This window comes from Hyperoodon ampullatus (assembly GCF_949752795.1).
Source record: "Hyperoodon ampullatus genome assembly, chromosome: 2".
NCBI lineage: Eukaryota > Metazoa > Chordata > Mammalia > Artiodactyla > Ziphiidae > Hyperoodon > Hyperoodon ampullatus.
Genome location: NC_136915.1, coordinates 133,895,943 through 133,909,688, shown reverse-complemented (window position 1 = coordinate 133,909,688; position 13,746 = coordinate 133,895,943).

Below are 13,746 nucleotides of genomic sequence, written 5' to 3'. Positions count from 1 at the left end.
GATCTTTGTGGGAGAGGGCGAAATGGGGAAGCTAGGTTCTTCCACGTTGCCATTTTCCCACTATTCCTCTGTTATTTATTTCTGATTTCATTCTATTGTGTTTAGAGAACATACTTGTTTGATTTAATTTCTCCTAAATATATTGAGACTTCTGTATGGCCTTGCATTTGGTCTACCTTGAAGTGTGTTCCATGTGTGCATGAGAAGAATGTGAATTCTGCTATGGTTGTATCAAATGTTCTATAGAGTCAGGTTAAGTCTAGTTGGTTTATAGTGTTTCCAAGGTTTTAGCACCTTGTTGATCTTATACCTGATTGTGCTATTCATTATGGAAGATGGGGTACTGAAATCTCTAAATCTTACTGTTGAGTTACCTATTTTTCCTTTCAATTCTATCAGTTTTGCTTCTTGTATTTTGAGGCATTATTATTAGGTGAATACAGGTGTATAGTTGTCATATCACCCTGATTGATTGACACTTTTATTATTGTCAAATATCTATAGTCAAGTAACTTTATGTCTATTTCATTTAATATTAGTACAGCCATTTCATTTCTTATGGTTTCTGTGTGCATGTTTCAATCCTTTTACATTCAGTGTATTTGTAACTTTGGATCTAAATTGTGTCTCTGGTAGACAGTATGTAGTGGTCTTCTTGACTATGACTGCCTGGAATAGTTTCTGCAACGTAGAGCTGGTGTGTGATGAAAGATGCAGGTGCCCTGCCCCTCCTGGAGCAAATATGCAACCATAGACTGGGTGCTTGGGGGCAAGGAAGCTCTGTGTTCTTAGCCCTGTCCTTCTGGAGTAGAGCTCTGTCATGTTGAGCTGGAGGTGGGGGGTAGGGAGGGAGCGTGTTGTGACTCACTGCCCTGGCTGAGATTTAGTCAATTTTTGTGAATTTATGCTCCTGTCTTTTCCATATGCTCTTAGGACAATTTGCAGAGACTCCAATTTTGTATGTATGTAATTTTCACGCATTAAATGTCCATTTCACTGGGGAGAGAGTTTGTCGAGCACCTCACACTGCCATTCTGGAAATCCTTGTTATTTTCACTGTATTGTGAATCTGCTGCAATCTGCTCCGTCCTATCCAAAAGCAGAACAATTGCTTATTTTTTTAGTTTCTTAGCTATCACATTTTGCTTCGTTTATTAGACTCTTGACCAGCAAAAATTGAGAAAATGACAAAAAGCTTAAGACACAATGTAAGGCTCACCTTTTAGAGGCTCCATTTCCTCTGACATCTCAACCCCTGAGGTCCAAGGCACCTTCAGATCCCTGCTCTCCAGTGTCTGTCTAGCTACCTGAGGCTGCTCTCGTCGTTCTGATCTTCTTTTTCTTGACTTCTAAGCTGCATACCAATTAAGAACCAACACGTGTCTCAAGGAAAAAGCAGCAGAAAATATCAGGTTCACCTTGCTGCATTTTCTTTGTGCTGCATTGACTCTTAAATCTCCGCTGCCTTGGATGCTTTCTAGGGCTTTCAAATGCCAGCATGTTTGTATTTCACCTGGCTTTTACAGTTGTTGTTTGTGTGCTACTCAGTCATAACCAGCATGCACTTAACTGTCTAAAGTGTGCACCTCGGAGCATGCCTAGGAAGAAATGTCTGAAACATGTCGTGACAGCTCTGTTAATGTACCTATTAGCCTTCGAACAGAGATTTTTTCCCTTTAATATGTTATTTTATAATCAAATTGATCCCTGATGTTTTGTGGGGAGTTGTTTCAATGGTCACTTTCTGTTTCTGATAATTTTTTTAGATATGTGTCTATGGCGTTACTATTATCTCCGATGTTTGGAGAATATTGGAATTTGGGAAAGGAATGTAGGAGGAAACAAATTTTGTGTGTATTTTAGTTTAGTTTTATTTTATATTTGAAAATCATGTGAATCATGTATGAATTTGATCATAGGTCTCCACTTCATTCTCACTTCAGTTAAAGGACATGCCCTGTCAATCAATAGCTTAAACTGAATTGACATTTAAGTGTTCAGACTGGAGATTGGACTCTTGAAGCATTATCATGGAAATTTATTGCATAAAAAGTCAGGAAATCAGAGAAGCAGCATTTGATATAACTGAAGCATGAAGCATTATATCATTTGATATAATTGAAGCAAACATCTATCTTCAGAAAAATAACTAGAATTCCATATATATATATACTATTTAAAAAAAGAAAACAGCACCCAACAAGAGCTTTATGTTGGTGAAGAAGGGAGTACCTTTACAGGTAAATAAAGCTGGGTTCTGTTTTGTTACTGAGGTACATGCAGAGAGATTGCGCATCACGTGTTAAGCAACGCAAACAGAGTAAGATGAATTAGAAAGTCAATGGAACAAGTGAAAAAAACCTTACAACAATGAGAGATATATAGGAGCAATTCTTTAGTTGTGCAGGGTTCTTTTTAAAGTATTGCATCACACTGTAATTGTAATATTTTTCTAAGTTGTATAAAAAATAATAGTGCGTCTTAACAATTGATGACACTCTCTAATATATTCTCCTCTCATTTTTGTGAGCTAGTTTTCTATGTATAGGCATTCCTCAGAGATATTTCCGGTTTGGTTCCAGACCATCACAGTAAAGCAAATATTGCAATAAAGTTAGTCACACAAATTTTGGGGTTTTTCACTGCACATAAAAGTTATGTTTACACTATACTGTAGTCTATTAAGTGATCAGTAGCATTATATCTTTAAAAACAATGTAAATATCTTACTAAAAATACCATTATTTAAAAAATATACTTTATTGCTAAAAAATGCTGAACATCATCTGAGCATTCAGAGAGTCTTAATCTTTTTGCTGGTGGAAGGTTTGCCTGAAGACTGACGGCTGCTGATTGACCAGCTTATTGGTTGCTGAAGGTTGGAGCGGCTGTGGCAGTTTCTTGAAATAAGACCACAATAAAGTTTGCCACATCGATTGACTCTTCCTCCTGAGAACGGTTTCTCTGTAGCTTGCAATGCTGTTTGATAGCATTTCCCCCACAGCAGACTTTCTTTCAAAATTATAGTCAATCCAGGAATTCCCTGGCAGTCCAGTGGTTAGGACTCTGTGCTTTCACTGCCAAGGTTGCATGAATCATGAATTTTCTTGATGGCATCTAAAATGGTGAATCCTTTCCAAAAGGTTTTCAATTTACTTTGTCTGGATCCACCAGAGGAATCACTATCTATGGCATCTATAGCCTTATGAAATGTATTTCTTACTAGATTATGGAAACCAATGTATGGAAATTCTTCTGCTACATATTACAGTTTATATTTTTAAGCTATCACTGAAAAGCTCTAATTTGCTTTAAATGTAGTACAGCAATACCCACATGGTCCACAAAGAAAAGGGGTTTCATGTTGGTTTTCTTGTTGTAAATTTTGAATTTTACATACTGAGGGTTTTTTTTTTTTGATTCTGAGTTATTTTATATTGTCTATTTTCATTGAAATGTACACAATTTATAAAATATATATTAAATAATGAGATTTGAACATCAAAATTATTCCATGATCAATGGGCTGGAGAATGGATGTCATGTTAGCAGGCAGGAAAACAACATTAATCTTGTTGTCCATCTCCATCAGAGCTCTTGGGTGACCAGGTGCATCATCAACGATCAGTAGTATTTTGAAAGAATTTTTTTTTTTTTTTTTTGAGCAGTAGTTCTCAACAGTGGGCTTATAATATTCAGTAAACCCTGCTGTAAACAGATGTGCTGTCCTCCAGGCTTTGTTTTTCCATTTATAGAGCACACACAAAGCTAATTTAGTGCAGTTTTTAAGGGCCCTAGGATATTTGGAATGGTAACTGGGCATTGGTTTCAACTTAAAAGTCACCAGCCCCTAACAAGAGGGTCAGCCTGTCCTTTGAAGTTTTGTTGTTGTTGTTGTTGTTGTTTTAATTTTATTTATTTATTTATTTATTTATTTATTTATTTATTTTTGGCTGTGTTGGGTCTTCATTTCTGTGCGAGGGCTTTCTCTAGTTGTGGCAAGTGGGGGCCACTCTTCATCGCGGTGTGCGGGCCTCTCACTATTGCGGCCTCTCTCGTTGCGGAGCACAGGCTCCAGGCGCGCAGGCTCAGTAATTGTGGCTCACGGGCCTAGATGCTCTGCGGCATGTGGGATCTTCCCAAACCAGGGCTTGAACCCATGTCCCCTTCATTGGCAGGCAGATTCTCAACCACTGCACCACCGGGGAAGCCCTCCTTTGAAGTTTTGAAGCCAGGCATTGACTTCTCTTCTCTAGCTATGAAAATCCTAGATGGCATCTTCTCCCAATAAGTCTGTTTTGTCTACATTGAAAATCTATTGTTTATTGTAGCCACCTTCATTAATTATCTTAGCAAGATCCTTGGGATAACTTGCAGCAGCTTCTACATCAACATTTGCTGCTTCACCTTTCATTTTTAAGTCATGGAGATGGTTTCTTTCTGTAAACCTCAGGGTTTACATTGCTAGCTTCAAACTTTATCATTCCTGTGTTCACTGGAGTAGCACTTTTAATTTACCTGAAGAACTTTTCCTTTGCAGTCACAACTTGGCTAGATTTTTGGCAGAAGAGGCCTTGCTTTCTGCTTATCTTAACCTTCATCATGCCTTTCTCACTAAGCTTAATCATTTCTAGCTTTTGACTTAAAGTGAAAGACTTGTGACTTTTCACTTGAACATCTAGAGATCATTGTAGGGTTATTCAATGGCCTAATTAATTAATTTTAATATTGCTGCATCTCAGGGAATAGGGAGGCCTGAGTAGAGGGAGAGGAGCAGGGGTATGGCCAGTCAGTGGAACAGTCAGACAAATACAACATTTATCGATCCAGTTCATCTTCTTATATGGGCCCAGTTTGTGGTGCCCCAAAACAATTACAGTAGTAACATCAAAGATCACTGATCACAGATCACCATAACAAATATAGTGATGAAAAAGTTTGAAATATTGCAAGAATTACCACAATGTGACACAAACAAGAGTGAGCAAAAGCTGTTGAAAAAATGGTACCCATAAACTGGCTTGATGCATGATTATCACAAACCTTCAATTTGGAAAAGAAAAACCACAATAACTGCAAAGTACAATAAAGCAAAGCTCAATAAAAGAAGTTTTACCTGTATATAACTATTGCAATTTTTTCTATATAATTGCCAAATGCTATGGAATTATGTTTTCTATAAGATCAAATAAATCAACTAGTATATCAGATTTTTTTTTCTCTTAGTGACATAAGAATTGAAATCCTCTCTCATTCCCTTTAATCCTAGACTAGTTATTCTCTTGGTCTCCTTCACACATAATCTCTGATTATCTCCATTTATCTCTCTTTCCTGGATCCAGTGTCTCCCTTTTTGGTTTGATTAAGCATATCCTTTTGTAACTTCCAGAGAATGTGTACCTGGAATGTCATTTTAGCAATATTGACCATCTAAAAATGTCTTTATTCTGACCTCACACATAATTGTTCTCTTAGCGAGGGGGATAAACCTCAGTTGGTAATAATTATTTTCAGAGTATTTCTAAATTTTTTTTCACTTTTTTAAAATAACACACACACACAGATACATATAAACCAGTATAAACCAAACACAGATGTATAAACCAATGGAAAACAATAAAGAATCAAGAAATAAATCCACATATATATGGTCAACTGATTTTTGACAAGGGTGCCAAGAATACACAATGGGAAAAAGATAGCGTCTTCAACAAATGGTGTTGGGAAAACTAAATATCCACATGCAAAAGAATAAAAATGGACCTATGTCTTACATCATATACAAAAATCAACTAAGCACCATCTATGTGTAAAATCTCACTGGCAATGGTGAATACATGAAGATATTCTCCTGTCCTGCAAAATAAATGTAGATGTATGTACAATCCATTGAAAATATTCTATTTAGGATAAATTGTCTCTTGAATATATTTGTGTAATATATACTGATTTTGCTACATGAAGGTATATATATTATATATATAATATGTTTTATATATATATAATATATATATATATATATAATATATATATAAGTATGTAAAAGAAACATGATGTACCCACAGAAGTAAACATTATTTTTGTTGGCTAGCTGTTTAACTGTTATTTCATACTCTACCTTTAACCAATGAATACACTTTTTTCAATAATTGATATTATAGTGCTTAAAAACAAGACTGTTAAAACATATTAATTGATGATTTCAGTTCATTGTTCTAGATATGCTAAAATAATGAAGCTAGGTAATATTAGCTATTGATAAAAAGAAGGGCTATATAACTGCTAATCACATTTTACTCTGCTAAATGAAGTGGTAGTAATAAAAAGTAACATAAGTAGATAAAAGAAGAAGGCTACATAGCTTATTTCAGTTAATTAAAAGATTTTTTGTGAAGTGGATCCAAATCAAAACATCTTTTCTATATAGTGCTGTGAAAATAAATTCATTGAATTTCAGCACCATAATCTAAAAGGAAAAAGCATATGAAGGTTAAAAGAAGAAGGATTATAAATTCCATCATAACAGTACCTTTCATGTAAAAAGAATTATTTCTTATACATCAATAATTAAAATAAAATAAGCATGTTTGCAGAAATTTGAATACTTACTGAGACTGCAGCTACAAATACTAAAACGTTTCTTTGGATAACAGTAAATCATGAGTTGCTTTGATACATTAATTAATAGTTGTTAATTGTGCAGAGAAAAAAATCATAGCATCTGACAGTTTTGAATTTGCAAAGGACTGGATTTTTAATCCTATTGCTATGGAAAATATACACTGTAGAATAAGGGATTATTTATTAATTAATATGTACAGCAATTAATAGAAAAAACTTGTTCTGTTTTTAGTAACCTTGTTAAAATCAGGCAATCCCAGGAATATAAAAAAGTAGAATCACAGAAGTATATGCTATACAAATATAATATTCTGACCTTCACATGAGAACTTACTGTTTATTTTATATAAGATATTTAGTGCAACATGCATCCACAAACCTGAAAGATAGCACAGGGTTATTTTAAAATTAATATTTATTTCATCAGAGCTATTAAAAATACATTTGTTCCATTTCAGTTCATTCATTATTTATGTAGTTCCTTTCAGTAGTATCTTTTATCCACTTTCTAAAACTGAACACATCCACTTCTAAGATAAGGAGTTCATAGAAATGGAGGTGTGACCTACATTGCTGATTCTTTAAAATAATATAACACATAAATAAAGGGAGTAAAACACATTATTTGAACACAGGCAAATTAGTTTTCCACCTGGAGTTAAAATATACATTTTGGTTGATCATTGGAGAAAATCAGAAATAGAAATACACCACCTAATATCTGCTATATTGTCTTTAAGTTCTACCTTTTTTACACGATATATATGGAGAAAAATTTTTATTTTCCTTACAATTCATTGGTTTTTACTCTTCTGTTTACTTTGTCTTCACATTCACTCTTTTCTTTACCTTCCAAAATGCCCTTTCTGTCTTCCGTGGGTTTTTCTAAGCAAGAGTTTGTGTTTTCTTATTTTATAGCACATTTCTGTGACACTGCTTGGCACTTATTGTTAGATAGTATGGTTTTATGCTGTCATCCTAAATAAGGAGGTAAACTGAGGCAAGCTTGAATGACCAGGAATTGAGTTTATTCCAGAATAGCCAAGGAATCTCATTCAGGGAAATGTGCACTGCAGCAAGACCCAGGGAGTCTGCTGAGGGTTTGCAAGAAGTGAAGAGAGGGGGAAGTCAGCCAGAGCCCAAGCAGTAAGTTCCTTGGCTTGAGGATGGGGCCAGATTCCTTGGTGGATGATCATTGGTCAGGAGAGAAGTCTTGATCATCTGTAAATCAGGCATTTATGGGAAATCAGTCTCTAGTGTGTTTCCTTATTCTAAGGGCATGCATGAGATTCTCAGTTTCATATCCTTCAGTTCCATTTTAGATTGAAATCCTTTCACAGTACTTACATATATAATATTTTAAGTGATTAGAATTTTTTCATGATATCATATACAAATAGATATTTACCATTATCTGTACATACGTGAATTATGAAAATGAAGGCCTAGCCTAGCTTACCTAACATAAACAAGTCATAAAACACAGATCATATTGCTTTAATAACTTAGAATAAATCTGTAATAGAGTGAATAAAGGACCATCTTGAGGAGGAATGATAATATATATTTCACATTAAATTATCATTTTATTCTCACTGGAAAAAAGCTGCAATTTGTAGAAAAGTATTAACTTCTCTCCGAAATTCATATTGATAAATAATAAGAATAATATATGGTTGACTGAGTAAATAAATATATTTTTTACTGGATCTTCTTATTATGTAAATACATTATGAATGGACTCTAAATATTTGCTCTTCACAGGCAAGGTTCAATAGCCAAGTAATTATTAGAATAATTTTGTTCAGCAATTCTGCTTTGTCTATCTCTAGATAATTTTTTAAAGTAGCTATTTTTAAATTCTAATTAACTGGATAAATTCCTTAATTCTAAAATTACTTAGTAAGTGTGCTACTGTCAAAACAGCCTGAAATCAACTCCATTGAAACAAAGAGTCGGAGAATTTTCAGGTGGGATGGATCATAGACCATAAATGTTTGTTACTCGGCCTTACATAAAAGAAAAGTAAACTTTCTCAAATCTTCATGACAGGAGGTATTTTTTCAAGTTGAAGCAAGACACACAATTGGAGCAAGATACCAAGAGAGTGGTTCTAGAGGAAGAGAATTTTAAGGATGAATTTTCTGAATTGGTTCTAGGGTTTCTGGAACCATTTGGAATTGGCTGTCTAATCTGATTAGATTTAAAGAAACTAATGATTCTATTTCCAGTAGGAAACAGAGACTGATAGTCCTTGATGTGAACTGTTTATAGAGATACACAAAATATTGGCATTGAATACTCCTAATAAACCACCTATAAGAAGCAATGAGCTAAGTGACTCTGTATATGATACCTTTGCACATCGTCAGAAAACTAAGGAATATAAATGAAATTGGTTGGTTTGCCGGACAAAGTGGTAAAAGAAAAAGATGAGGTCAGGGATTTAAATTCCCCACTCAAGAGCCCCATAAAAGACCTAAGAGCTTCTAGGTAATAAGGAGAGCCTTATCTCCTGTAGCTCCAGGGCTGAAATTGCTAAAAATCAGAGCCACATTCTGCAATTGGCTACATTAAAATGCAAATAGAATTCCCAGTCTTGCAATGTTTCTACTGTTAGTGAGGGCATCAGTTGGGAGAGATGGGGTCTTGTAAGTTGGGATGGGAACACATGAAAGGTGCTGATAAAACTGGGGAATATCAAGCCCTTAAATTCCAATGAGTCTCCTCTGCCAGTAGAATAGGACTTCTCATCCTCAGAGAAATTGGCCTCCCCACCCACAGTAGCATCCACTTCTCCAGCAGAGTGGTACCTCTAGCACAGTGGTGTTGGCCTTCCCGCCTCCATCTGAGGGGATTAATCCTGCAGAGGCTGAGGAATTAGTAATAGCCTCCTTGGAGGCAGTTGCCGTGCAATACAATGCAGAATCTCCACAGCACCTACCCCCATTATCCCTCTTTACTTCTAGACTTGTAACTAGCCTCAACTTCAAGCAGACCCTCAATGGTGAGATGCAAAGTGTGACTCATGAGGAAGTACACTACACTCTGAAAGAACTACTTGAGTTTTCCAATTTATGCAAACAACTCTGTAGAATATGTGTGGGAATGAACACTGAGTGTATGGGATAATGGTGAGAGAAATATAAAGTTAGATCAGGTCAAATTGACTGATATAGACCCTAACCAGAGATTCTTTATTTAATGATGTAGCTCAGGGAGTTATAAAGGCTCTAACAGTTTGGTGGTTTGATTGGCTGATATATGGACCAAAAGAAGGCCTACCATGTGAAAACTGGAAATGTCTAACCTAAGTTGGTTTACTGGAGAGAAAGGGATTCAATGGCTTATGGATATAGGAATGTCAGAGTGGATTTATCATTTAAGATTTACTCAGGTTCACTGGGAGGATCCAGAAGACATACTTTTCACCAATATTTTGAGAAACCAGTTTGTAAGAGGAGCCCAGCATGCTTCAAGAGCTCTATAATCACTCTTCTCTGTAGGCTGGACCTTAGAGTGAGAATCAGCCACTCAACTGGAAGACCTAAATGCAATGGGAGTAGTTGGACCTCGGGGTAGCAGAGGTCAAGTGATGGCACTCAACCACCATAGACAAAGTGGGCATGGTTACCATACTGAACAGAAGAGTCAAATCTACAATCAAAATAATCTGACCTCTGACGTTGGCTAGTTAAGCCTGGTGTTCCCAGAAATGAAATAGATAGAAAGCCTACTAAATTCTTACTTGATTTGTATAAGCAGAAAAGTTCTAGGTCAAGCGAACAAGAGTCTAGCTCACATCATAAAAACAGAGAGTCACAACCTCTCAGTCGATTCCCAGACTTGAGCCAGTTCATAGACCAAGAACCCCTTGAATGAAGGGAAAGGCCAGCTGCCTTTAAGGAAGGACCCTGATACACTACTGGAAAAAAAAATTTTTTTCAATGTTAAACTTTCTCCCAGACCTCCCCAAACAGACTTAAGGCCTTTTGAAAGGTAAGCACTGATTGAGGAAAAGGAAATAATCAGAACTTTAAGGGACTACTGGATGCTGGCTCTGAACTGACAGACCAGTTCCAGGAGACCTAAAATGTTACTGTGGCCCTCCAGTCAGAGTAGCTGCTTATGGAGGTCAGGTGATCAATGGAGTTTTAGCTCAGATCCATTTCTCGGTGGGTCTAATGGATCCTTAAAATCATATTGTGGTCATCTCCCCCGTTCCAGAATGCATAATTTGAATAGCATAGTGAGCAACTGGCAGAATCCCTACATTGGTTCCCTGACCTGTGGAGTGAGGGCCGTTATGATGGCAAAGGTGAAGTAGAGGCCATTAGAACTATCTCTACCTAGAAAAATAGTAAATCCAAAGCAGTACCACAAACCTGGAGGAACTGCAGAGATTAGTGTCACCATCGAGGACTTGAAAGATGCAAGGGTGGTAATTCTCAGCACATCCCCATTGAACTCTCTAACTTGGCCGAACACAGATAGATCTTGAAGAATGACCAGATGATGACTCATTGCAGAATCCTACCAGATGTGGTTTCATTGCTTGAGCAAATTTACACATCCCCTGGTAACTGGTATGTATCTATTGAGCTAACAAATTATTTTTCTTCCTCCTTGTCCATAAAGTCTACAAGAAGGTTTGCTTTCAGCTGGCAAGGCCAGCAGTACCCCTTCACTGTCCTACATAGGGCCATATTGATTCTCCAGCCCTGAGTCATAATTTAATTTGCTGGGACCTTGATTACACTTCCCTTCCACAAGGTATACTAGTTTATTACATTGATAATTTTATGCTGATCGGACCTAGTGAGTAAGAAGTAGCAACTACTCTAGATATATTGGTAAGATATTTGTGTGAAAGAGAATGGGAAATAAACCTGAATAAAATTCAGAGGTCTTCTATCTCAGTAAAATTTCCTAGGGGTCCAGTGATGCAGGATATGCTGAGATATCCTTTCTAAGGTGAAGGTTACATTGTTGCATCTGGTCCCTTCTACAACCAAGAAAGAGCATGAACCAATTCCTGTGACAAACCTCTGTCTGTCTATTTATCTATCTATCTATCTATCCATCCATCCATCCATCCATCCATCCATCCTACTGGTTGTTTCCCTGGAGAACCCTGACTAATACACGTCTCCTAGAGACTGGGAGATAGGGCACTATCTTCGTTGGTGATTACATTTCAAAGGGATAGGTTCTAGGTCCTTAAGGAAGACATTCTTGGGTTTTAAAACAGACAAGAAGCTTTTAAATAATTTACACCCCAAAGGGGCCAAGAAAGAAATTATAATTACAAGTTTTCCAAAGTAAAACCTCTGAGAAAAGGGAGATCAGGGGCATAGAAGCAGGAGGGAGCCTGTCCAAAATTTGGACAAGGTGAGGAAACTTTGATGTTATCTTGGTCACTAGATACAGCAATGAGATCCAACATCATAGTTTATATTTTCTCTATAGATCTTTATTGAAGCATATCATATTCATCAATAAAAATGTGCTAACTTTTCTGCATGTTTGACTGGCTTTCCTTATTTTTCTTGAGTAAACTTCAAGATATTATAAATAATTTACTTTTCTTTATTTTTAGTTTATTTGTACTTAACACCTGTCAGTTTAAAAATTGAAAGTAAGGGCTTCCCTGGTGGTGCAGTGGTTGAGAGTCCGCCTGCCGATGCAGGGGACACGGGTTCGTGCCCCGGTCTGGGAGGATCCCACATGCCGCAAAGCGGCTGGGCCCGTGAGCCATGGCTGCTGGGCCTGTGCGTCCGGAGCCTGTGCTCTGCAACGGGAGAGGCCACAACAGTGAGAGGCCCGCATACCACAAAAAAAAAAAAAAAAAAAAAAAAATTGAAAGTAGTATGCTCCAATTTACTATGTAGATCAAATTTTATTAGTTTTTCTTCTTATTTATATATCTTTTTCCTGCTGCATTTTGATTTCACTATGCTTTACAGCATTAATGTAGAGAAAATCAGAAATTTACTCATGCCTTTAACAGCTGAGCTTACATAGATAAATATTCATGACATATGCAATATGTTTGTTGCATTAAATTGGATGTGCCATTCTAAAAACTATAATGAAATTGTGAGCTTCTAAAAGAATAATATAATCAAATGCATTGTATTCTGTGACTCACTTGAGTTATTCAACAATTTCTTTTGAAACTTGATGGTTGTAAATGTTCTCTAGTCTAAAATTATATTTGATTTTATTCAAGATCCCTAAACTAATTCATACATCTTTATGTAAAGAAAGGAAAAATATGTCCAGTATTGTTAGCCTGTATTATTGCTTTCATATCCTACTCTAGAATTTGAATATTTGTGTTATGTGTATCACATTTCACTGATATAAATTATTTTTTTAAATTGATATATTGGCTTCCTTCTGTATCTAGGTGTGAAAAATTGTCTAGGATAGCCCTGACGCTATGAGACTTAACATATTAAAGGGCCTGACTTGATTAAGGTTAATTTTTAAATAACTAAGATTTTTTAAATTACTAAGAATTTCTTGTTGAAGATAACCTTGGGAATTCTGACAAGCCAGGTAAGAAAGTCAACTTCAAGATTCTGATTTTACTGTGTTTATAAACTACAGATTCAGTGAAAAAAATCAGCTTTGGCTCATGGTTTAACAATGATATTCATAGTTCAACTTTGATATTTGACTTTCTAAAGTCTGGAAACATTCATCTTGTGTTAATATATATTACGTTTCTAGTCATTAGGTTTGAGCTTTCTGCCTTAATCATGACCCTTTGCTTTCCTAATTTCTTTAATTTTGTTAGATCCCAAACACGTTATTGAGTTCCCTGTTCTGACTAGTCTTACACACATGGCAAAAATGATACTTAGTATTGATGCCAAAAACTTGGCCTCTGTGCACCGGTGCTGAATCGAATCTCAGAGACAGAGTTTTGGGAGAAGTAGAAAAGAATAGCTTTATTGCTTTGCCAGGCAAAGGGGGACACAGGACTCATGCATCTCAAAACTGTTGTTTCCCAACTGGGGAGGATTTGGTGAGGAGTTTTATAGCAATGGTTCAAGGGCGGGGTTACTGTTAAGGATTAGGGTGTGTGCAGGGACTGCACTCCTTTAATCTGGCCTC